We start from the raw sequence: 26,481 nt of genomic DNA, 5'->3' as shown, positions 1-26,481 counted from the left end.
CTACCCTAGGTTATTGGGTAAGAGGGTAGGCATTGGATGACCTGTTGCCTTTGAACATGTGTTTAAACCTCAGATGAATGCCTTGTGCTTAGTAGCAGGTCTCAGTCTTACTCTCAGTCTTATCTGATGACATTGACTCCAAAGCCTATCTGAGTTTGCCAGACATATCTCTCTCCTGGCTATATAGCAGCCTCCTTGAAGCTTATTCTAGGCTGCGGATTCTTTTGTTACCTCATCTAGTAACACATTCTTTTTTATTTTCCATATTCTAGAATTAAAAAAATTTTTTTTTTATTGGTGGGGCTAATGGTGGCCTCTGGGAAGGCTCATGCCAATGAGTACTTCCCAGAACTGCTGCTGCAAGTGCCCTGTTCCCCATGGTGAGCCACAGCCGCCCCACCCCCGCCCCCCCCCCCCCCCACCGCTGCAGGAGACCCACCAACACCAGCAGGTTGACCCTGGTTCTATTCCATATAATCTTCAGTCTGGGGCACAAGGTGTCAGAGCAGCCTCTATCTGGAACATTGTCAGTAGTTGTGGCATAGGGAAAGGAGAACATGGTGAGGAAGGTGCTGACCCTTAAAGCCTCCATCCAGAACTGACACCTCTGTTCACTCATTGGTCAAGCTAAATAAAAAAGAAAAAATAGAGAAGCATGAAGAACTACAATCCTGCAGCCTATAGAATGAAAACCACATTCACAGAAAGACAGACAAAATGAAAAGGCAGAGGACTATGTACCAGGTGAAGGAACAAGATAAAACCCCAGAAAAAGAACTAAATGAAGTAGAGATAGGCAGAAAAAGAATTCAGAAAATTCTTCCAGAAAAAGAATTCAGAATAATGATAGTGAAGATGATCCAGGACCTCTGAAAAGGAATGGCGGTAAAGATCAAGAAAATGCAAGAAATGTTTAACAAAGACCTAGAAGAAATAAAGAACAAACATCTAGAAGAATTAAAGAACAAACAGAGATGAACAATACAATAACTGAAATGAAAAATACACTAGAAGGAATCAATAGCATAGTAACTGAGGCAGAAGAATGGATAAGTGACCTGGAAAACAGAATGGTGGAAATCACTGCAACAGAACAGAATAAAGAAAAAAGAACAAAAGGAAAAGAAGATCCTAAGAAACCTCTGGGACAACATTAAACACACCAACATTCACATTATAGGGGTCCAGAAGGAGAAGAGAGAGAGAAAGGACCCAAGAAGATATTTGAAGAGATTATAGTTGAAAACTCCCCTTACATGGGAAAGGAAATAGCCACCCAAGTCCAGGAAGGGCAGAGAATCCCAGGCATGATAAATCCATGGATAAGCAGGCTGAGACACATAGTAATCAAATTGACAAAAATTAAAGACAAAGAAAAAATATTGAAAGCAGCAAGGGAAAAATGACAAAAAACATACAAGGGAACTCCCATAAGGTTAACAGCTGATTTCTCAGCAGAAACTCTACAAGCCAGAAGGGAGTGGCATGATATATTTAATGTGATGAAAGGGAAGAACCTACAACCAAGATTACTCTACCTGGCAAGGATCTTATTCAGGTTCATAGAGAAATCAAAAGCTTTACAGACAAGCAAAAGCTAAGAGAACTCAGCACCACCAAACCAGCTCTACAATAAATGCTAAAGGAACTTCTCTAAGTGGGAAACACAGGAGAAGAAAGGGACCTACAAAAGCAAACCCAAACAATTAAGAAAATGGTCATAGGAACATACATATTGATAATTACCTTAAATGTGAATGGATTAAATGCTCCAACCAAAAGACACAGGCTTGCTGAACAGGTACAAAAAAAGACCTGTATATATGCTATCTACAAGAGACCCACTTCAGACCTAGGGACACATACAGACTGAAAGTGAGGGGATGGAAAAAGCTATTCCATGCCAATGGAAATCAAAAGAAAGCTGGAGTAGCAATACTCATATCAGATAAAATAGACTTTAAAATAAAGAACATTACAAGAGACAAGGAAGGGCACTACATAATGATCAAGGGATCAGTCCAAGTAGATATAACAATTATAAATATATATGCACTCCACATAGGATCACCTCAATACATAAGGCAAATGCTAGCCGCTATAAAAGAGCAAAATGACAGTAACACAAAAATAGTGGGGGAATTTAACACCACGCTTACACCAATGGACAGATCATCCAGACAGAAAATTAATAAGAAAACACAAGCTTTAAAAGACTCAATAGACCAGATAGATTTAATTGATATTTATAGGACATTCCATCTGAAAACAGCAGATTACACTTTCTTCTCAAGTGCACAAGGAAAATTCTCCAGGATAGATCACACCCTGGGTCACAAATCAAGCCTCAGTAAATTTAAGAAAATTGAAATCATATTAAGCATCTTTTCTGACCACAACGTTATGAGATTAGAAATAAATTACAGGGAAAAAAAGTAAAAAACACAAACATAGAAGCTAAACAATACATTACTAAATAACCAAGAGATCACTGAAGAAATCAAAGAGGAAATCAAAAACTACCTAGTGACAAATTACAACGAAAACACAACAATCCAAAACCTATGGGGTGCAGCAGAAGCAGCTCTAAGAGGGAAGTTTATAGCAATAAAATCCTACCTCGAGAAACAAGAAAAATCTCAAATAAACAATCTAAACTTATGCCTAAAGGAACTAGAGAAAGAAGAAAAAACAAAACCCAAAGTTAGTAGGAGGAAAGAAATCATAAAGATGAGAGCAGAAATAAATGAAATAGAAATGAAGAAAATAATAGCAAAGATCAATAACACTAAAAGCTGGTTCTTTGAGAAGATAAACAAAATTGATAAACCATTAGCCAGACTCACAAGCAAAAGAGGGAGAGGACTCAAATTGATAAAATTAGAAAAGAAAAAGGAAAAGTTACAATGGACACCGCAGAAATACAAAGCATCCTAAGAGACTACTACAAGCAACTCTATGCCAATAAAATGGACAGCCTGGAAGAAATGGACAAGTTCATAGAAAGGTATAACCTTCCAAGACTGAACCAGAAAGAAATAGAAAATATGAACAGACCAACCACAAGTAATGAAATTGAAACCGTGATTAAAAATCTTCCAACAAACAAAAGTCCAGGACCAGATGGCTTCACAGGTGAATTCTATCAAACATTTAGAGAAGAGCTAACACCCATCCTTCTCAAACTCTTCCAAAAAATTGCAGAGAAAGAAACACCCCCAAACTCATTCTACGAGGCCACAATCACCCTGATACTAAAACCAGACAAAGATACTACAAAAAAAGAAAATTACAGACGAATATCACTGATGAATATAGATGCAAAAATCCTCAACAAAATACTAGCAAACAGAATCCAACAACATATTAAAAGGATCATACACCATGATCAAGTGGGATTTATCCCAGGGATGCAAGGATTCTTCAATATATGCAAATCAATCAGTGTGATACACCACATTAACAAATTGAAGAATAAAAACCATATGATCATCTCAATAGTTGCACCAAAAGCTTTCAACAAAATTCAACACCCATTTATGATAAAAACTCTAAAGAAAGTGGGCATTGAGGGAACCTACCTCAACATAATAAAGGCCATATATGACAAACACACAGTAAACATCATTCTCAATGGTGAAAAACTGAAAGCATTTTCTCTAAGATTAGGAACAATACAAGGATGTCCACTCTTATTCAACATAGTTTTGGAAGTCCTAGCCACAGCAATCACAGAAGAAAAAGAAATAAAAGGAATAAAAATTGGAAAAGAAGTAAAACTGTCACTGTTTGCAGATGACATGATACTATACATAGATAAACCTAAAGATGCTACCAGAAAACTACTAGAGCTAATCAATGAATTTGGTAAAGTTGCAGGATACAAAATTAATGCACAGAAATCTCTTGCATTCCTATACACTAACAACGAAAGATCAGAAAGAGAAACTAAGGAAACAATCCCATTCACCATTGCAACAAAAAGAATAAAATACCTAGGAATAAACCTACCTAAGGAGGTAAAAGACCTGTACTCAGAAAACAAGAAGATACTGATGAAAGAAATCAAAGATGACACAAACAGATGGAGAGATATACCATGTTCTTGGATTGGAAGAATCAGTATTGTGAAAATGACTATACTACCCAAAGCAATCTACAGATTCAATGCAATCCCTGCCAAATTACCAATGCATTTTTTACAGAACTAGAACAAAAAATCTTAAAATTTGTATAGAGACATAAAAGACTCTGAATAGCCAAAGCAATCTTGAGGGAGAAAAACGGAGCTGGAGGAATCAGACTCTCTGACTTCAAAGCTATAATAATCAGGCTTCCCTGGTGGCACAGTGGTTGAGAGTCCACCTGCTGAAGCAGGCGACACTGGTTCATGCCCTGGTCCGGGAAGATCCCACATGCCGTGGAGTGGCTGGGCCCGTGAGCCATGGCCGCTGAGCCTGTGCGTCCAGAGCCTGTGCTCCACAACGGGAGAGGCCACAACAGTGAGAGGCCCGCGTACCACACACACACACACACACAAAAAGCTACAATAATCAAGACAATATGGTACTAGCACAAAAACAGAAATACAGATCAATGGAACAGGATAGAAAGCTCAGAGATAAACACGCACACCTATGGTCAACTAATCTATGACAAAGGAGGCAAGGATATACAATGGAGAAAAGACAATCTCTTCAATAAGTGGTGCTGGGAAAACTGGGCAGCCACATGTAAAAGAATTAAATTAGAACACTCTCTAACACCATACACACAAATAAACTCAAAATGGATTAAAGACCTAAATATAAAACTGGACACTATAAAACTCCTAGAGGAAAACATAGGAAGAACACTCTTTGACATAAATCCCAGCAAGATCTTTTTTGACCCACCTCCTAGAGAAATGGAAATAAAAACAAAAATAAACAAATGGGGCCTAATGAAACTTAAAAGCATTTGAATAGCAAAGGAAACCATAAACAAGATGAAAAAACAACCCTCAGAATGGGAGAAAATATTTGCAAATGAAGCAACTGACAAAGGATTAATCTCCAAAATATACAAGCCGCTCATACAGCTCAATATCAAAAAAACAAACAACCCAATCCAAAAACGGGCAGAAGACCTAAATAGACATTTCTTCAAAGAAGACACACAGACGGCCAAGAGGCACAGGAAAAGATTCTCAACATCACTAATTATTAGAGAAATGCAAACTACAATGAGGTATCACCTCACACCAGTTAGAATGAGCATCATCAAAAAATCTACAAAGAATAAATGCTGGAGAGGGTGTGGAGAAAAAGGAACACTTTTGCACTGTTGGTGGGAATGTAAATTGATACAGCCACTATGGAGAACAGTATGGAAGTTCCTTAAAAAACTAAAAATAGAATTACCATATGAGCCAGCAATCCCACTACTGGGCATATACCCAGAGAAAACCATAATTCAAAAAGAGACATGCACCCCAAAGTTCACTGCAGCACTATTTACAATAGTCAGGTCATGGAAGCAACCTAAATGCCCATCAACAGACGAATGGATAAAGAAGATGTGGTACATATATACAATGGAATATTACTCAGCCATAAAAAGGAACGAAATTGGTCATTTGTAGAGATGTGGATGGACCTAGAGACTGTCATACAGAGTGAAATAAGTCAGAAAGAGAAAAACAAATATCGTATAGTAACGCATATATGTGGAATATAGAAAAACGGTACAGATGAACTGGTTTGCAAGGCAGAAATAGAGACACAGATGTAGAGAACAAACGTATGGAGACCAAGGCAGGAAAGTGGGGGGCGGGTGGTGGTGGGATGAACTGGGAGATTGGGATTGACACATATACACTAGTATGTATAAAATAGATAACTAGAAGAACCTGCTGTATAAAAAAAAAGAAAAAATACATTTCTCTGAAGAAATGAATTATTGGGAAATAATGTTGCATGAAAAAAATTTTTTTTAATCTTCTGATGGAGAAATGTCTACTCTGATCCTTTGCCCCTGTTTTAGTTGGGTTATTTGTCTCTCTGTGGTTGAGCTGAACATGTTTTTATATATTCTGGATTCTAGTCTCTCTCTCTCTCTACTTTTTTTTTTTTTTTGGCCACACCATGTGTCATTCAGAATCTTAGTTCCCCGACTAGGGATCAAGCCCATGACTCATGCATTAGGAGCAAGGAGTCTTAACCACTGGACAGCCAGGGAAGTCCCTGGATTCTAATCTCTTATCCAAGATATGATTTACAAAAATCTTCTCCCGTTATGTAGACTGCCTTTTCACTTTATCAGTGGCGTACTTTGAAGCACAAAAATTTTAAATCTTGATGAAGTGTAATTAATTTATTTTTCCTTTGGCTGCTCCTGCTTTTGGTTTCATATTTAAGAAACAATTGCTAATCAAAGGTCATAATTTACACCTATGTTTTCTCCTAAGAGTTTTATACCTTTAATGTTTAGATTTTTATTCATTTTTAGTTAATTTTTGTATATTATGTGAGGTATAGGTCCAAATTCACTCTTTTGTATGTGCATATCCAGTTGTCCCAGCAATATTTGTTGAAAAACTCTTCTTTTCCAATTGAATTGTTTTGGCACCTTTGTTGAAAATCAACTGATCATAAAATGTGAAGGTTTATTTCTGGATCTCAATTCTATTCCATTGATCTGTATTTCTATCCTTATGCCAGTACCACACTGTCTTGATTAGTGTAACTCTATAGTAAGTTTTGAAATTGGGAAGCTTGAGTCTTCCAAATTTGTCCTTCTTCTCCAAGACTCTTTTGGATTGTTTGGCTATTCTGAGTCCCTTTAATCGCCATATAAATTTTAAGAAAAGCTTGTCAATTTCTACAAAGAAGTCAGCTGTGATTATAAATTGTTATTTAACTTTTCTTAATAATAAATTACTTGTAACATACCTCACAATGATTATAACACATTTCAACATGAATATTGACAACCATACCCATATTTATTATTTTTGTTCATTTGCATTATGAAATTCTATGAAGGTGCTATTCAGAGGGTGGCAGTTGAAAGTCATAGCAGAAATTTCTAACTTTGTGAAAATCTGTATATATTTTTTACTTTATTCTCATGAAGCATAATAATATACATACAAGAGTAACACAACATAACATTGTTTTTGTCCTTTTCAAATGCACCATGTGATATTCTTGTTGTAGAAGATAAATGTTAGCAAGATGGCTGACAGATTCTCCTTTCTTCTTCTTCTCCTTCTTTTTTCTTAATTTTAGAGTGCTGAATAATATTGTTCAATAAAAATATTCTCTAAAATAACTTCATTATATTTCTAAACTACTTTGGCATTAATCTGGAAGTCCAATTGAACTCTCACATTAGTGGAATTTCTTCTCCAAAAGAGAGTATCTGTGAATCAAATCAAATCAAACATAACACTTTTACAGAATAAAAAATATACTGAGTACCTACCGGGGGTTTAGCCCAACTCTTCATTGTGAAACTTCTTAAGTGATCTATACTAGTCACTTCTACCTGACCCAGATAAAGTGTTTCTTTATTTGTTGAAATGTGCCTTCCTTATCTCACCATTCATAGTCTTCTTGCCAAGGACTCTTGTGTTGCCACATTTAAGGATCAGTTTGCTTTTGTCTCATGTAATGTCTATACTGCATTAGACACAATGGCCTGCTCTCTACTTTGTGAACTATGTCCTTTGAACTCTGTCCAGGTATTATACTACCCTGGGTCTCCTACTTCTGAATACCTGGTCTCCACTTTCCTTAGTACTTTCTTCTCTCTTCCTACTACACCCAAGGGACATGCCCTAGGCTACCCTACTGTTGCTTGCCAGTTTCACAACAATTCTTATTCTGATGTCTTCTCATCCAGGCTAATGCTCCCTCTTGCCTAGAGGGCATAGCTATTGGATATCACATAACTTTAAATAGAGCATGTCTGAACGTGGACCCCCTTTACTCTCCAAATCAACTTCCTTTCAACATCATTTCATAGTGGTAACAAACATTTCCCAAGGTCATTAGATTTCAGTCCCCCATCCCTTAATTCCCTATATATAATTAGTTACCATAAAGTCCTGTGGGTATTTTTGGAAAGAATTCTCAAACCAATCTATTCATCTCCATTCCACTTTTACCACTTGTACAATTACTTATGAAACTTTTTGTTTATGAGGTCAAGGGCAACCTAGTTAAGAGTTTTAATCTGCAAGAGCTTTAATCTACAAGACATGCACCAGCCTAGAAGGCAAATAGGTCCTAAGAGCTGGGCCAGATACATTAAGCTGTTGATAAAAGTTGAAGGCCATTTTCAGATGGTATCAAGAAGAACCAATATAACCTTTACCTCAGGTTTGTATATCTACAACTTCCCACCATGTCTCCTGAATACTGTATGCTACTAACATATTTTGTTCACACCCACATCTATACTTTTGTTTATTTGGTTAGTCTGGTTGGTAGTACAAGCTTAGTATTATCCCATTTAAAGGTTGGTGGTTTATGTCATAAAGCTTTAGTACCATGGTCAATTCAAGAATATGGTGAAGCACATCTCTAGGTTGGTTTTCATGAAAACCAAAAGGTGGACAGACACAGAGAGGTTTAATCTTAAACTCAAGACATTGTTCACTAAGTCAACAGGATAGTGTCAGGAGCTAGAACTGAAGTAGAGTTTTCCAAACCAACAGAAAAATTCTGGGCAGGAGTTTTTCTAAGCTTCCTTAAGTTCTCTGCCACCTGTAAAGCAAAAGCAACTCAAACCTTCACAATTAGCCCTATCTGAACTCTCCTTGTCTTTGACAGCTAACAAGTCTCAGTATCTCCTGCAAAAGAAGAGCAAAACTCATATAGCCCTTTCCATTGGCTAATGTATTGATCATGTTTTTAATATTTTTATGATGTTTTGACATCTTGGGGGCCCTAGCTGGCTGAGAAGAGACTGCTTCTCCCAGGATTAGCTAAGTCCCAGAGATAATAAACAACTTGCCTGAAGACATACTTTTCATACACAGATCAACCAATCCCAAGTAAATACATAGTCCCTCCTTTATCTAACTCTTCTACACCAAGCAAATATTTCCCCTGCCCTAAATTTCTCAGGTTCAGTTACCAGGCAACTAGTGACTACCCCTATAGCCCAGAGCCCACTTGAATTATTCAAACTAGCCATTTGTAAGCAGTTTCCCTACCCTGTCTTGCCTTTCTTACAGAAAACAATAAAGTCTTTGGCCAGGCTTTCTCTCACTCCTTTTTGCTTCCTGATCAACCCTGGTGCTTCCCAATGTGGCCCTGCATCATGTGGTGTGGCCCCTCCTCTTGGAAACATAAGTAATTAAAATCTTCTTTCAATGGCATTAGCCTCTCCATGTCATCACTCAGTCACCTCCATAAATTAAAATCCCATGAGTATAACTGAAATAGCTAGAGTCATTCTAAACAATTTGTATAGACGACCTCATTTAATCTTCACAACTCTATGAGGTATATACTATTATCCCCATTCTAACAAAGAGAATACTGATGTACAGAGAGGGTAGGTAATTTGCCCAAGATTCTATGAATCACTGGCAGAGCTGGGATGCAAACCCAGGCAGAGCAGTGTCAGTCTGTGACTTCACAACTGCACTATATTGTCTTCTAAGGAAGTTGGGGTGTTCTATACGCTCAAGATACAAAACACTGGCATTTTCCTCATCACTATAGGCCTCCTGAAATGGTTGCCCTTCTTGTTTGAAAGCCTGTCTTAAATTATTTATCAGAATGAGGAATAGACAGTATCTGGAGCTTGAAAAGCATCTGGCTCTGATCCTAGTTGTTGGCTTACAGTGAATAGAGAAATGAACATCTAATTAAAATTGCACAGAATGCAGATGAGACAAGGGTGACAATCTACACTCTTTCTCTATAACCTCTAGATTGCTTTCACTAACTTATACAGCCTCAAGTATGATTCCTCAGTGGCTACTACATGATTGGTTGTTTTGGTTGTGTAGCATAAAACTTTTATTTTCTTTGCTTTTTAAAATATTTATTTATTTATTTGGTTGCACCAGGTCTTAGTTGTGGCAGGCGGGCTCCTTAGATGTGGCATGCGAACTCTTAGTTGTGGCATGCATGTGGGATCTAGTTCCCTGACCAGCGATTGAATCCAGGCCCCCTGCCTTGGGAGTGTGGAGTCTTATCCACTGTGCCATCAGGGAAGTCCCAAACTTTTATTAATGACACTAATAAAATTTACAGTCAACAACGGCCACACAATAATATTTTCTTTTCCATGGCTGCCTTGGGCCAATTCCCAGGGATAAGATTGAGTTAAAGAAAATTATGGTTGTTCTCATTACTTTCTATGTCTTTAACCTCTAGATTGCTTTCACTAACTTATATAGCCTCAAGTTTTGAACATGTTAGACATGGACTTGCCAACATTCAATTATATCATTTATATTTATGTTAAGTCATCCTACACTCTCTAAAACTATCATATTACTCTCCTCTCTGAATCTCCAACATCCCCTTCCCTTTCCTTATCCTCGACTGATAATCTCGTTTCTTTTAGAGACAAGCAGGCAAGACATCCAGACAAGACGCTGGAGGGTTGGTAGATTTGTGATGAGCAGGTGCTCATCACAAATCTACCAACCCTCCGTCATCTGAATCTGCTTACTCTGTTGACCCTGTATTATAAGGAATGGAATTGGCATGCTCTTATCTAAGGACAAAACCTCATTTGTTCATTGATGTCTCCCTCCACTCAGGGCTTTCCTTCTCCTCCCTCTTCTGACTACCCCATGACTCTAATGACGCTAAGTTGTTCTCCCCAGATTTCTCAAGTTCTGTACGTGGATGTCTATCTGGAATCTTAAATGTAGCATATTCAGAACAGAAATCTTGATGTCCTCCACACCCCGAATCTGCTTCTCCTCCAGTCTTCCTTCTGGAGGAGAAGAAAGGAATTCCTTCCTTCTGGAGGAATAATGACACAATCATTCATTCGATTGGTCAGACCCCAGACTAGAAGTCATCCTTGATTCTTTTCTTCTCTTTCTCTCATGCCCTGCATTGAATCTACCTCTAAAACCAAAATATAACCAAGTGTAGTCATTTCTCACCTCCTCCATCAGTATCATCTTAGCCCTAGCCAGCCTCAACCCACATCTTATTGTTGTAATAATCTCCTAAGTGGTCTTTCTGCTTTTGCTCTTAGTCTCCTACACAGTGGCCAAAATATTTTCTCTTTTCTTTTTTTCTTCCATTTTATGAAGATATAATTGACATACAGTACTATATAAGTTTAAGGTATACAGCATAATGATTTGACTTACATACATCGTGAAGTGATTATCACAGTAAGTTCAGTGAACATCCATCAACTCATATAGATACAAAATTAAATAGAAAAAATTTTTTCCTTGTGATAAGACCTCTTAGGGTTGCTTTCTTAACAACTTTCATATACAACATACAGCAGTGTTAATTTTATTTATCATGTTGTATATTACATCCCTAGTACTTATTTATATTATAACTGGAAGTGTGTATCTTTTGATTGCCTTCATCCAATTCTCCCTCCCCCCCACACCCCACCTTTGGAAACCATAAATCTGACCTCTTTTTCTTTGAGTTTGTTTGTTCTTGAAGTATAATTGTCCTACAACACTATATTAGTTTCTGTTCACAACATAGTGATTTGATATTCTATATAGTTCTAAATGATGACCACGATAAGTCTAATTACCGTCTGTCAGCATAAAAAGATATTACATAATTATTCACTGCGATCCCCATATTGTATTCACACTCATAACTCATTTATAACCCTACTGGAAGCTTGTACCTCTTAATCTCCCTCACCTGTTTCTGTTTTATCCCATCCATCTCCCCTCTGGCAATCACCTGTTCTCTGTATCTATGACTGTTTCTGTTTTATTATGTTTGTTCATTTGTTTTGTTTTAAGGATTCTATATATAAGTAAAATCATACTGTATTTGTCTTTCTCTGATTTGTTTCACTTAGCATAATACCCTAAATTCATACATATTGTCACAAATGACAAGATTTCATTCTTTTTTTAAAAACTAATTAATTCATTTGTTTTTATTTTTGGCTGTGTTTGGTCTTCGTTGCTGCGTGCAGGCTTTCTGTAGCCGCAGCGAGTGGGGGCTACTCTTCGTTGCAGTGTGTGGGCTTCTCATTGTCGTGGCTTCTCCTGTTGTGGAGCATGGGCTCTAGGCACGCAGACTTCAGTAGTTGTGGCTCGCAGGCTCTAGAGCGCAGGCTCAGTATTTGTGGTGCACGGGCTTAGTTCCTCCGCGGCATGTGGGATTTTCCCAAACCTAGGATTGAACCCCTGTCCCCTGCATTGACAGGCAGATTCTTAACCACTGTGCCACCAGGGAAGTCCTTCATTCTTTTTTTATGGGTGAGTAATATTCTACTGAATATATATACCACATCTTTTTTATCCATTCATCTATCTTAAGCAACTTTGGTTGCTTCCATATCTTGGCTATCGTAAATAATGCTGCAGTGAACATAAGGGTGCATATATCTTTTCTAATTAATGTTTTCATTTTCTTCAGATAAATACCCAGGAGAGGAATTGCTGAATCATATGGTATTTCTATTTTCACTTTTTATTTTTTTTATTATTTTCACTTTTTAAAGGAAACCCCATACTGTTTTCCACAATTGCTGCACCAATTTACATTCGCACCAACAGCACGCAAGGGTTCTCTTTTTTCCACATCCTTGCCAACATTTGTCTTTTTGATAATAGCTATTCTGACAGGTATGAGGTGATATCTGTCCCTCAGACCAGAGCTACAGACTAACCAGGGCTAGTAGGATCTGTATTAAGAGAAAAGGGCTATCTCTTAATGAGAGGGTGATATCTCATTGCGGTTTTGATTTGTATTTCCCTAAAGATTAGTGATGTTGAGCACCTTTTCATATGCTTGTGAGCCATCTATATGTCTTCTTTGGAAAAATGCTAATCAGGTCCTCTGCCCATTTTTTAATCAGATGTTCATTTTTTTTTGATGTTGAGATGTGTGAGGTCTTTGTATATTTTGGATATTGACCTCTTATTGGATATATCATTTGCAAATATCTTCTCCCATTCAGTAGGCAACCTTTTCATTTTGGTGACAGTTTCCTTCACTGTGCAAACCTTTTTTAGTTTGATGTAGTCCCATTTGTTTATTTTTACTTTTGTTTTCCTTGCCTGAGGAGACTTATCCAAAAAAATGTTGCTAAGACTAATGTCAAAGAGCATACTGTCTAAGTTTACTTTTATGGTTTCAGACTTTACACTTAAGTCTTTATCTACTTTGAATTTATTTCTGTCCATGGTGTGAGAAAATAGTGCAGTTTGATTCTTTTGCATGTAGCTGTCCAATTTTCCCAACACCATTCATCAAAGAGGCTATCTTTTCCCCATTGTATATTCTTGCCTCCTTGTTGTAGATCAATTGTCCCTGTAAATGTGGGTTCATTTCTGGGCTCTCTATTCTGCTCCATTGATCTGTGTGTCTTTGGGGGACCAGTACCATACTTTCTTGATTACTGTAGCTTTGTAGTATAGTTTGAAATCAGGGAACAAGCTAACTCCAGTTTTGTTCTTCTTTCTCAAGATTGCTTTGGCTATTTGGGATCTTTTGTGCTTCCAAGTAAATTTTAGAATTATTTGTTCTAGTTCTGTACAAAAACAGCATTGGTACTTAAATAGTGGTTGCATTGACTCTGTAGATATCCTTGTGTAGTATGGTCATTTTAACAACATTAATTCTTCCAATCCCTGAGCACAGTATATCTTTCCATTTCTTTGTGTTGTCTTCAATTTCTTTCATCAGTGTCTTGTAGCTTTCCAAGTATAGATATTTTACTTCCTTAGATTTATTCCTAGGTATTCTTTTTTTTTTTTTTCCTGCGGTTGTGCGGGCTCTCACTGTTGTGGCCTCTCCCGTTGCGGAGCACAGGCTCTGGATGCACAGGCTCAGCGGCCATGGCTCACGGGCCCAGCCGCTCCGTGGCATGTGGGATCTTCCTGGCCCAGGACATGAACCTGTGTCCCCTGCATCAGCAAGCAGACTCTCAACCACTGCGCCACCAGGGAAGCCCCCTAGGTATTCTTTTTGATGTGATTGTAAATGAGATTGTGTTCTTAATTTCTCTTTCTGATAGTTCATTGTTAGCATACAGAAATGCAACAGATTTCTGTAAATTAATTTTGTATCCTGCAATGTTACTAAATTCATTGATAACTTCTAGTAGTTTTTTGGTGGCATCTTTAGGATTTTCTTTGTATGGTATAATGACATTTGCAAACAGTGAGTTTTACTTCTTCCTTTCCAATTTGGATTCCTTTTATTCCTTTTTCTTTTCTTTTCTTTTTTTTTTTTTTTGTCTGATTACTGTGGCTAGGCCTTCCAATACTATGTTGAATAAAAGTGCTGGGAGTGGGCATCCTTGTATTGTTCCTAACCATAAAGGAAATTCTTTCAGCTCTTCACTGTTGAATATGATGTTAGCTGTGGGCTTGTCATATATGGTTTTTATCATATTGAGGTATGCTCCCTCTATACCTACTATGTTGAAAGTTTTTATCATGAATGGATGTTGAATTTTGTGAAATGCTTTTTCTGAATCTATTTAGATGATCATGTGATTTTTATCCTTCCTTCTGGTAATGTGGTATATCATATTGATTGATTTGCAAATATTGTTCCACTGTTGCATCCTGGGATAGTTCCTACTTGATCATGGTGTATGATCCTTTTAATGTACATGTATTGTTGAGATAAGTTTGCTAATATTTTGTTGAGGATTTCTGCATCTGTGTTCATCAGTGATGTTGACCTGTAATTTTCCTTTTTTGGTGATATCTTTGCATGGTTTTGGTATCAGGATGATACTGGTCTTATAGAATGAGTTTGGAAGCATTTCTTCTTCTGCAATTTTTTGGAATAGTTTTTTTGGAATAGAGAAGCATAGACGTTAACTCTTCTCTAAATGTTTGGTAGAGTTCATCTCTGAAACTATTCAGTCCTGGACTTTGATTTTTGGGAGTTTTTAAAATTACTGATTCAATTTCATTACTGGTAATTGATTTGTTTATGTTTTCTATTTCTCCCTGGTTCAGTCTTGGGAGATTGTACATTTCTAGGAATTTGCCCGTTTCTTCCAGGATGTCCATTTTATTGGCATATAATTAATTATAGTAATCTCTTATGATCCTTTGTATTTCTATGTTGTCAGTTGTAACTTCCTCTTTTTCATTTCCAGTTTTACTGTTTAGGTCTTCTCTCTTTTTTTCTTGATGAGTCTGACTAAAGATTTATCAATTTTATTTATCTTTCCAAGAACCAGCTCTTAGTTTCATTGACCTTTTCTGTTTTTCTGGGGGGTTTTTGGTCTCTATTTCATTTATTTCTGTTCTGATCTTTTTATTTCTTCCTTTCTACTAACTTGCTAACTTTGGGTCTTGTTTGTTCTTTTTCTAGTTTTTTTAGGTGTAAGGTTAGGTTGCTTATTTGAGATTTTTCTTGTTTCCTGACATAGGCTTGTATCATTAAACTTCCCTCTTGGAACTGCTTTTGCTGCATCCATAGATTTTGGAATGTTGTGCTTCCATTTTCATTTGTCTTGAAGTATTTTCTGATTTCCTCTTTGATTTATTCATTGTCCCATTGGTCTTTTAGTAGCACGTTGTTAAACATATGTTTGAGTTTTCTCTATTTTTCTTCCTGTAATTTCTACCATCTTACCCTTGTGGCTGGAAAAAAAGATGCTTGATATAATTTCTATCCTCTTAAATTTACTTGTTTTGTGGCCTAGCATATGATCTATCCTGGAGAACATCCCATATGCACTTGGAAATAACATGTACCCTGCTCTTTTTGGATGAAATGTCCTAAAGATATCTATTACGTCCAACTGGTCTAATGTGTTGTTTAATACCACTGTTTCCTTATTGATTTTCTGTCTGGATAAACTGTTGATGTAAGTGGGGTGTTAAAGTCCCCTACTATTATTGTGTTATTGTCAATTTCTCCCTTTATGTCTGTTAATATTTGCTTTACATATTTAGGTGCTCCTGTATTAGGTGATTATGCGTTAGTGAGTGTACTATCCTCTTCTTGTATTGATTGCATTGTCATTATATAATGCCCTTCTTTGTTTTTCTTTATAGACTTTGTTTTAAAGTCGATTTTGTCTGATATGAGTATTACTGCCCCCACTTTCTTGTCATTTACATTTGCATGATATATCTTTTCCCATCCACTCACTTTCAGTCTGTGTGTCTTTAGTTCTGAAGTGAGTCTCTTGTAAACAGCATATACATGGTTCTTGCTTTTTTATTCAATCACCCACTCTATGTCATTTGATTGGAGAATTTGATCCATTGATATTTAAAGTAATTATTAATAGGTATGTACTTATTGCCATTTAATTACTTGTTTTCTGGTTGTTTTTGTAGTTCTTCTCTGTTCTTTTCTTTTTCTTTTAATTTCTTCCCTTGTAGTTTGATGATTTTCTTTAGTGGTATGCTTGTATTCCTTTCTCTTTAGTTTTTGTGTATCTATTTTAGGTTTTTTTATTTGTGGACACCATGGGGTTCATATATGCTGACCTATAACTGTATCTACTTGTTTCAAACTGGTAGTCACTTAAGTTCAAACACATTCTAAAAGATCTACATTTTTTACTCTCCTCCCACACATTTTCTGTTTTAGATGTCATATTTTACATCTTCATGTTATTCCTTTACTGATTATTATAGTTACAGTTGATCTTAAAATTTTTTGTCTTTTAATCTTCATATTAGCTTATTTAAGTGGTTGATCCCAGGCCTTACTATATATATACTTTTACTAGTGGAATTTTCCCTTTCCCATAGATGCTTACTTCTTGTTATAGCCTTTTTTTCCACTTAGAAAAGACCCTGTAACATTTCTTTTAAGTTAAGTTTAGTATTGATGAACTCTTTTAAATTTATTTATTTATTTATTTACTTGGCCACGCCATGCAGTGTGCAGGATGCGGGATCTTAGTTCCCTGACCAGGGATCAAAGCCATGCCCCCTGCACTGGGAGCACAGACTCTTAACCACTGGACTGCCAGGGAAGTCCCTTGATGAACTCTTTTAGTTTTTGCTTGTCTTAGAAGATCTTTATCTCTCCTTCAATTCTAAATGATAATCTTGGTGGGTAGAGTATCCTAGGGTGCAGGGTTTTCCCTTTCAGCACTTTGAATGTACCATGCCATGCCCTTCCGGCCTGCAAAGTTTCTGCAGAAAAATCATCTGATAGACTTATGTGGGTTCCTTTGTACATGATTCTTTATTTTTCTCTTGCTGCTTTTAGAATTCTCACTTTATATTTAGCCATTTTAATCATGATATGTCTTGGTATGTGTCTGGGTTCATCTTGTTTGGGATCCTCTGTGCTTCCTGTACCTGAATATCTGTTTCCTTCTTCAGGCTTGGAAAGTTTTCAGCCATTATTTCATCAAATACATTTTCAACCATCTTTTCTCTCTCTTCTCCTTCTGGGAGAATGTTGGTATGTTTGATGTTGTTCTGGAGATCCATTAAAATGTCCTCATTTTTAAAATTTGTTTTTCTCTTTGACATTCTGCTTGGGTAATTTCCATTATTCTATCTTCCAGATCACTTATGTGTTCTTCTGTATCACCTATTCTGCTGTTAATTCCTTCTAGTGTGTTTTTCACTTCAGTCATTGTATTATTCAGTTCTGACTGGTTCTTTTTTTCAATTGAAGTATAGTTGATTTACAATGCTCTAGTATTTTCTGGGGTACAGCAAAGTGTTCTTTTTCATATTCTTTTCCATTATGGATTATTATAGGATATTAAATATAGCTCCTTGTGCTATACAGTAGGACTCTGTTGTTTATCTATTTTATATATAGTAGTTTGTATCTGCTAATCCTAAACTCCTAATTTATCCCTCCCTTACCCTCTTTCCCCTTTGGTAACCATAAGTTTGTTTTCTATGTCTGTGAGTCTGTTTCTGCTTCATAAATAAGTTCATTTGTATCATATGTTTTTTTGTTGTTGTTTGTTTGTTTTTGCAGTACGTGGGCCTCTCACTGCTGTGGCCTCTCCCGCTGCGGAGCACAGGCTCCGGAAGCGCAGGCTCAGCGTCCATGGTCCATGGGCCCAGACGCTCCGCGGCACGTGGGATCCCCCCAGACCAGGGCACGAATCCGCGCCCCCCGCACCAGCAGGCGGACTCTCAACCACTGTGCCACCAGGGAAGCCCCATATTTTAAATTTATTTATTTTTTAAAATTTTATTTATTTTTGGCTGCATTGGGTCTTTGTTGCTGTACGCAGGCTTTTCTCGAGTTGCAGTGAGCGGTGGCATCTCTTGTTGCGGAGCACGGGCTCTAGGTGCACAGGCTCAGCAGTTGTGGCTCATGGGCTCTAGAGCGCAGGCTCAGTAGTTGTGGCGCACGGGCTTAGTTGCTCCGCAGCATGTGGGATCTTCCCGGACCAGGGCTTGAACCTGTGTCCCCTTCATTGGCAGCTGGATTCTTAACAACTGTGCCACCAAGGAAGTCCCTATTTCATATTTTAGATTCCACATATAAGTGATATTGTATGGTATTTGTCTTTCTCTTTCTGATTTACTTCATTTAGTATGATAGTCTCTAGGTCCATCCATGTTGCTGCAAATGGCATTATTTCATTCGTTTTTATGGCTGAGTAGTATTCTATTGTGTATATATGTATATACCACATCTTCTTTATCCTGTCATCTGTTATGGACATTTATGTTGCTTCCATGTCTTGGCTATTGTAAATAGTGCTGCTATGAACACTGGGGTGCATGTATCTTTTAGAATTCAAGTTTTCTCCAGATATATGTCCATGAGTGGGATTGCTGGATCATATGGCAACTCTACTTTTAGTTTTTCAAAGAACTTCCATACTTTTTTTCCATAGTGGTTGCACCAATTTACATTCCCACCAACAGTGTAGGAGGGTTCCCTTTTCTCCACACCTTCTCCAGCATTTGTTATTTGTAGACTTTTTAATGATGGCCTTTCTGACTGGTGTGAGGTGGTATGACTCATTCTTTTTTATATTTTCTAGGTCCTTGTTAAAATTCTCGCCGTGTTCATCTATTCTTTTCCTAATTCAGTTAGCGTTCTTATTACTAATGCTTGGAATTCTTTATCTGGTAAATTGTTTATTTGTTTCATTTGTTGTTTTTTCAGGAGTTTTTTCTTCCTCCTTCAGTTGAAATAAATTCCTCTGTCTTCTCATTTTGCTTAACTTTGTCTTTATGAAATTAGTTGAAACAGTTACCTGTTGTGGTCCTGAAGGGTGTCCTTGGGTAAGCACGCCCCTATACAGCCTGTGTGTGCCCAGTGGCTTTGGTGGGAGAGCTGGATCTGATGTGAACACAAGTTACATCTTTCCCCAGGGTGTTCTGGAAGCTAACACCTTGGTAGGAGGTAGAGCTGGAGATGGAGTGGCTAGGGGCAGAGCCAGGTGAGAGCTGGGGTTTCTCCTTTACCCAGTGGCCATCACCACCCTATTCAGTGCAGGTCACAAGTTGCTGGAGTAGAAGCCTGAGTGTTGAGTCCAAGCCGGCTCTATTTCCTTTAAGAGTATCCTTGCCCCAGAGGATTGGAGTGCTGGAGCATGAGGGGCTGGTGCGGGCACTTGGTGAGTCTGAGCAGAGGCTGTGCCCTGCTCAGATGCTACTTTGGGTCTGAGCTCTCCCCTCAGCTGATGCTGGCCTTGCCCTGTTGTGGAGCTTTAATGCAGAGCAGGTGAGGCCTGTATGGATGCTCAGAGTGAGTCAGGGTGCAGGTTTTGGCAGTCTGGCCACAGTCAGAGATCCAGACTGCTTCTGATTTGCTGCCTGTGTAAGCACTAGTAATGGCTGCCCCCACCTTGCTTAGATGTCACTTTGGGTCTGAGCCACCTTTGTGCCTCACAGCCAAGTTCTCTCCTTGGCTTAGCAGCCTGCATCTCAGTGTGGAGCATCATGAAGCAAGTGGGGCTTGAGTAGTGACTTGGCTCAGGCTGGGGTGCACACCTGGGTGGTCCAGGAAACGAGCCAGCAATACATGCAGTTTCAATTCATCCCCTCCACGCTGTTTTGGGAGTGAGCAAGTGTGCAAATGCTCCTCATGAGTGGAGTCTAGGCTTCCTACAAGCCTCCTGTTAGTCTTGCTGGCCCTTCAACCAGCCTAGGGAACTCATCTTCCCAGTGCCGGACCTCAGGGCTGGGGCACCCAATATGTGGTTCAAACTTCCCAGGGAGCATCTCCCCTATGTAATCTCTCTTCTCTTCTGAGTCCCCTCCCGGGGGCACATGTCCCTGATTGCTTCTCTTCTCTTCCTACGCGATTCCATGTGGATCTTTCTTACAGCCTTGGTTGTACAGGAGTCTCTCTGACAGTCTTCAGTTAGTTTTCAGTGAGAAGTGTTCAACATGTAGATGTATTTTTGATGTGTTCATGGGTTGCGGGGGAGGTGAGTTCTGCATCCCCCTACTCTGTGATCTTTATCTCATTCCACTGCAGTTTTTTTTTCTTGTAGTTAATTTCTAGTCTCATAGTGTTGTGATTAGAAAAGATGCTTGATATGGTTTTCATTTTCTTAAATTTACTGAGGCTTGTTTTGTGGCTTAGCATGTGATCTATCCTGGAGAATGTTCCATGTGCCCTTAAAAAGAATATGTACTCTGCTGTTTTTGCATAGAAGTTCTTTATCTGTATCTATTAAATCCATTTGATTTAATGTGTTGTTTAAGGCCAGTGTTTCCTTATTAATTTTATGTCTGGAGAAACTGTCTATTGATGTAAGTGGGGTGCTAAAGTCTCCTACTATTATTGCGTTACTATCAATTTCTCCCTTTATGTCTGTTAGTATCTGCTTTATATATTTATGTGCTCCTATGTTCAGTGCATTTGTTATATCTTCTTTTTGGATTGGTCCCTTGATCATTATATAATGTCCTTCTTTGTCTCTTTGTTTTACAGTCTATTTTGTCTGATATAAGTATTGCTGCCCTGGCTTTCTTTTAATTTCCATTTGCATGGAATACTTTTTTCCATTCCAACACTTTTGGTCTGTGTGTGTCTTTAAATCTGAAATGAGTCTCTTGTAGGCACCATATATATGGGTCTTGTTTTTATATCCTTTCAGTCACTATATGCCTTTTTATTGGATCATTTAGTCCATTTATATTTGAAGTAATTATTGATAGGTATGTACTTATTGCCATTCTGTTCATTGCTTTGGGGGTGGCCAAAGTATTTTATAACATAAATCAGATCATTTCACTGTCTTTATATCAAATTTCAAATCACGTTCCATCAAGCCCTTGCCTTGGCCTACAAGGTCTTACATAATCGGTTTTGATTGTGTCTCCTTGGTTCCTCCTGCTCTTTCCCTGCTCACTACACTCCAGCTACACTGGTCCTGCTGTTCTTCAAATACATGAAGCTAGTTTCCAACTCAGGGCATTTGTGCCTGCTGTTCTCTCCAATAGAAATGTTCCCAGATGAGTCACATGACCTGCTGCCTCACTTCAGCCCAGTCTTTATTTAATTATCACCAACTCAGAATGACCTTCCCTGTCTACCTTATCTAAATAACCTCTCACCCTTCTTGACTCTCTTACCCCTCATTCAATTCTGTCTTTTTGTTTATTCATTAATTTTCTGCTCCCTTCCCCAATACCTACCTGACACTAGAACATAAGTGCAATGAGAAAAAAAGATTTCACTTGTTCACTTCTGTATCTAGTGCCAGGAACATAGGTGCTCAAAACATATTTCTTTGTTAATGGATTAATAACTTAGTAAAAAAATAAAAACAAAGTTGTTCACATTTTAAAAATGTAAAAGGACATATTAATTGAAATGAAAGCTTTGGAGTTCAGGTTCTGTTAGTGACTAATGTCACCCCTCAGATTCATTTTTAAGGGTATGGCCAGATGAATTAGGATACTTCTTCTCTTCCCACACATGTCTAATTATATCCACAATTAAATAAAGATATTGAAAGAGGTCTGATGGATCAGAGTGAGTCTGGCCAAAACCTAGATAAAGGACAGGAGAACACTGACCCTAAAAATATACTCTTCATGAAGAAAAAGGTTGTATGGATCAGTGGGTCAGCTTTTACATTGATGGCTGAGGCCATAGGAAAACACTATAGTTGCAGTAATGATTCTACCCTCCCACCTTGGTACTGTGGGTTGTTATGTGAAAAATTGTTTTGTATGTGTGAACTGAAAGAGCTGTACCACTAAAAAAATGTATCATGTGGAACTCAGGCTCTTTCTGTTGTGGGACAGTAAGGCAGAGATTTTTACCTGGTCCCAATAGTCATCTCTCTTCTACAGCAAGGTCAAAAAACCTTTTCTGTTAAGGACCAGACAGTAAATAATTTTGGCCTTGAGGGCCATATAATATAAATAAATGTTCATGACTATGTTCAAATAAATCATTATTTACAAAAAGAGGCAATGGAAAGATTTGGCCCCCAGCTATACTTTGTCAAACCTTGATTTAGAATTGTAAAATTTTTAACTGAGTGCATGACTGCCTAGCTAAAGGCTGTGTTTCCTAGCCTGCCTTGTAGCTATCTGTGGCCATGTGACTAAATTTAGCATCTATATAGATTACTGTGATTCTTAATCTCAGTACTATTGACATTTTAGGCCAGATAACTCTTAATTTATTTTTATTGGGATATAATTCATAACATAAAATTCACTGTTTTAAATTAAAGTATACAATTCAGTGGTTTTTAGTATATTCACAAGGTGTGTTCACCACTATCTATTCCAGAACACTTTCACCACTCCTAAAAGAAACTCTATATCAGTTAGCAGTCACTTCCCATTCCTCCCTCTCCTCCATATTTTGACCACCACTTATCTACTAATTCTGTCTGTACAGATTTGCTTACTCTGAAATCATACAATATGTGGCCTTTTGTGACTGGCTTCTTTCACTTAGCATAACAGTTTCAAGGTTCACCTATGTTGTAGCAAGTATCAGTACTCCATTCCTTTTTCATGCCTGAATAACATTCCATTGTACACATATACCACATTTTGTTTATCCATGCATGGACACTTGAGCTGTTTCTACTTTTTAGCTATAATTTAAAATGCTTTTATGGGACTTCCCTGGTGGTCCAGTGGGTAAGACTCCGCACTTCCAATGCAGGGTGCCCAGGTTCAATCCCTGGTTGGGGAACTAGATCCTGCATGCCTGCCACAACTACGAGTTTGCATGCTGCAACTAAAGATCCCTCATGCTGCAACAAAGATCCTGCATGCTGCAACTAAAACCCAGCTCAGCCAAAACAAATAAATAAATTAATAAATATTAAAAAATGCTTTTATGAATCTCATGTACTAGTTAGATCACAGAATAACTCTATGTTTAACCTCTGTGGAACTTCCAAACTATTTTCCAAAGTGGCTGCGCCATTTTGTATTCCCACCAGCAATGTATGAGTGTTCCAATTTCTCCACATCTTCACCAAAACTTACTAATGTCTGCTTTTTTGATCATAGCCATCTCAGTAGATATGAAATGGCATCTCATTTTGGCTTTGATCTGCATTTCCTTAATGACTAATGACACTGAGCATCTTTTCATGTGCCTATTAACAATGTACATATCTTTAGAGAAGTGTCTACTCAAATTTTTGTACATTTAAAAAATTGAGTTGTCTTTTTATTGTTGAGCTGTAAGAGTTCCTATATATCTTAAAAAGAGATCCTTATCAGATATATAATTTGCAAATATTTTCTTCCTTTCTCTGGGTGGCCTTTTCACTTTCTCAATAGTGTATTTGGAAGCCACAAAAGTTTTTAATTTTAATGAATTCTGCTTTATGCATTTTTTTTGATGGTTGCACACATTTTTGGTGTCATATCTAAGAAACTGTTGCCTAATCCAAAGTTATGAAGATTTACCTGTTTTCTTTTAAGAGTTTTATACTTTTAGTGCTTAGATTTAGGTCTTTGGATCCACTTTTTTTTTTTTAACAGCTTTTTTGGAGTATAATTGCTTAACAATGTTGGGTTCGTTTCTATTGTATAACAAAGTGAATCAGTTATATGTATATATAAATCCCCATAACCCCTCCTTCTAGTGCCTCTGTCCCATTCTCCCTTTCCCACCCCTCTAGATGGTCACAAAGCATCGAGCTGATCTCCCTGTGCTATGTGGCTGTTTCCCACTAGCTAAGCTATCTATTTTACATTTGGTATTGTATATATTTCAATACTACTCTTTCACTTTGTCCAAGTCTACCCTTCCCCCTCTCCATGTCCTCAAGTCCATTCTCTACCTCTGCGTCTTTATTCCTGTCCGGTCCCTAGGTTCATCAGAACCTTTTTTTTTTTTTTTTTGGATTCCAAATATATGTGTTAGCATACAGTATTTGCTTTTCTCTTTCTGACTTACTTCACTCTGTATGACAGATTCTAGGTCCATCCACCTCAGTACAAATAACTCAATTTTGTTTATTTTTATGGCCAAGTAATATTCCATTGTATATTTGTGCCACTTCTTCTTTATCCATTCATCTGTTGATGGACACTTAGGTTGCTTCCATGTCCTGGCTATTGTAAATAGAGCTGCAGTGAACATTGTGGTACATGACTCTTTTTGAATTATGGTTTTCTCAGGGTATATGCCCAGTAGTGGGATTGCTGGGTCGTATGGTAGCTCTATTTTTAGTTTTTTAAGGAACCTCCATACTGTTCTCCATAGTGGCTGTATCAATTTACATTCCCCCCAACAGAGGGTTCCCTTTTCTCCACACCCTTTCCAGCATTTATTTTCTGTAGATTTTTTGATGATGGCCATTCTGACTGGTGTGAGGTGATACCTCACTGTAGTTTTGATTTGCACTTCTCTAATGATTAGTGGTGTTGAGCATCCTTTCATGTGTTTGTTGGCAAACTATATGACTTCTTTGGAGAAATGTTTATTTAGGTCGACCACCCATTTTTGGATTGGGTTGTTTGTTTTTTTGATATTGAGCCGCTTGAGCTGCTGGTATATTTTGGAGATTAATCCTTTGTCAGTTGCTTTGCTTGCAAATATTTTCTCCCATTCTGAGGGTTGTCTTTTCACCTTGTTTATGGTTTCCTTTGTTATGCAAGAGCTTTTAAGTTTCATTAGGTCTCATTTGTTTATTTTTGTTTTTATTTCCCTTTCTCTAGGAGGTGGGTCAAAAAGGATCTTGCTGGGATTTATGTTATAGAGTGTTCTATGTTTTCCTCTAAGAGTTTTATAGTGTCTGGTCTTACATTTAGGTCTCTAATCCATTTTGAGTTTATTTTTGTGTATGGTGTTAGGGAGTGTTCTAATTTCATTTTTTTTTTTTTTTTTTTTTTGCGGTACACGGGCCTCTCACCATTGTGGCCTCTCCCATTGCAGAGCACAGTCTCCAGATGCACAGGCTCAGCGGCCATGGCCCATGGGCCCAGCCACTCTGCGGCATGTGGGATCTTCCCAGACCAGGGCATGAACCCGTGTCCCCTGCATCAGCAGGCGGACTCTCAACCACTGCGCCACCAGGGAAGCCCCTAATTTCATTCTTTTTCATGTAGCTGTCCAGTTTTCCCAGCACCACTGATTGAAGAGGCTGTCTTTTCTCCATTGTATATTCTTGCCTACTTTATCAAAGATAAGGTGACCATATGTGCGTGGGTTTTTCTCTGGGCTTTCTATCCCGTTTCATTGATCTATATTTCTGGTTTTGTGCCAGTACCATACTGTCTTGATTACTGTAGCTTTGTAGTATAGTCTGAAGTCAGGGAACCTGATTCCTCCAGCTCCATTTTTCTTTCTCACGATTGCTTTGGCTATTTGGGGCCTTTTGTGTTTCCATACACATTGTGAAATTTTTTGTTCTAGTTCTGTGAAAAATGCCATTGGTAGTTTGATAGGGATTGCATTGAATCTGTAGATTGCTTTGGGTAGTATATTCATTTTCACAATGTTGATTCTTCCAATCCAAGAACATGGTATATCTCTTCATCTGGTTGTATCATCTCTAATTTCTTTCATCAGTGTCTTATAGTTTTCTGCATACAGGTCTTTTGTCTCTGTAGGTCGATTTATTCTTTGGTGTTTTATTCTTTTTGCTTTTTGCCTATTTTTTAATTGAGTTGTTTGTCTTTTTGTTGATGAGTTGTAAGAGGTTTTGAAAAATATATTCTGAGTACTAGATCCTTATCAGATATTTGAGTTGCAAATATGTTCTCCCATTCTGTGGGTTCTCTTTTAACTTTCTTGATAGCGTCCTTCAGTGCACAGGATTTTTTTACTTTAATGAAGTCTAACTAATTTTTTCCTATTTCTTATATATTCTTTGCTTGTGTTTTTAATATCCTATCTAAGATTTCACTGCCAAATCCAAGAAATGGAAATTTGCGCCAAT

At 37.8% G+C, this 26,481-nt stretch overlaps 1 long non-coding RNA gene across 1 annotated transcript in view; it reads right to left on the bottom strand.

Annotated features, from left to right (window-relative positions):
• Window positions 1–466: 466 nt before the first annotated feature.
• LOC307190953 overlaps window positions 467–26,481 on the bottom strand; it is a 61,655-nt gene continuing 35,640 nt past the window's right edge. Inside the window, exon 5 of the long non-coding RNA XR_013829560.1 lies at window positions 467–627. This is a non-coding gene — a long non-coding RNA (uncharacterized lncRNA). The remainder of the gene's footprint in view (window positions 628–26,481) is intronic.

Source organism: Stenella coeruleoalba (genome assembly GCF_951394435.1).
Source record: "Stenella coeruleoalba genome assembly, chromosome: 8".
NCBI classification, from domain to species: Eukaryota; Metazoa; Chordata; class Mammalia; order Artiodactyla; family Delphinidae; genus Stenella; species Stenella coeruleoalba.
Note: the sequence above shows the minus strand (reverse complement) of the source record. Positions and strands in the feature narration are given on the sequence as shown.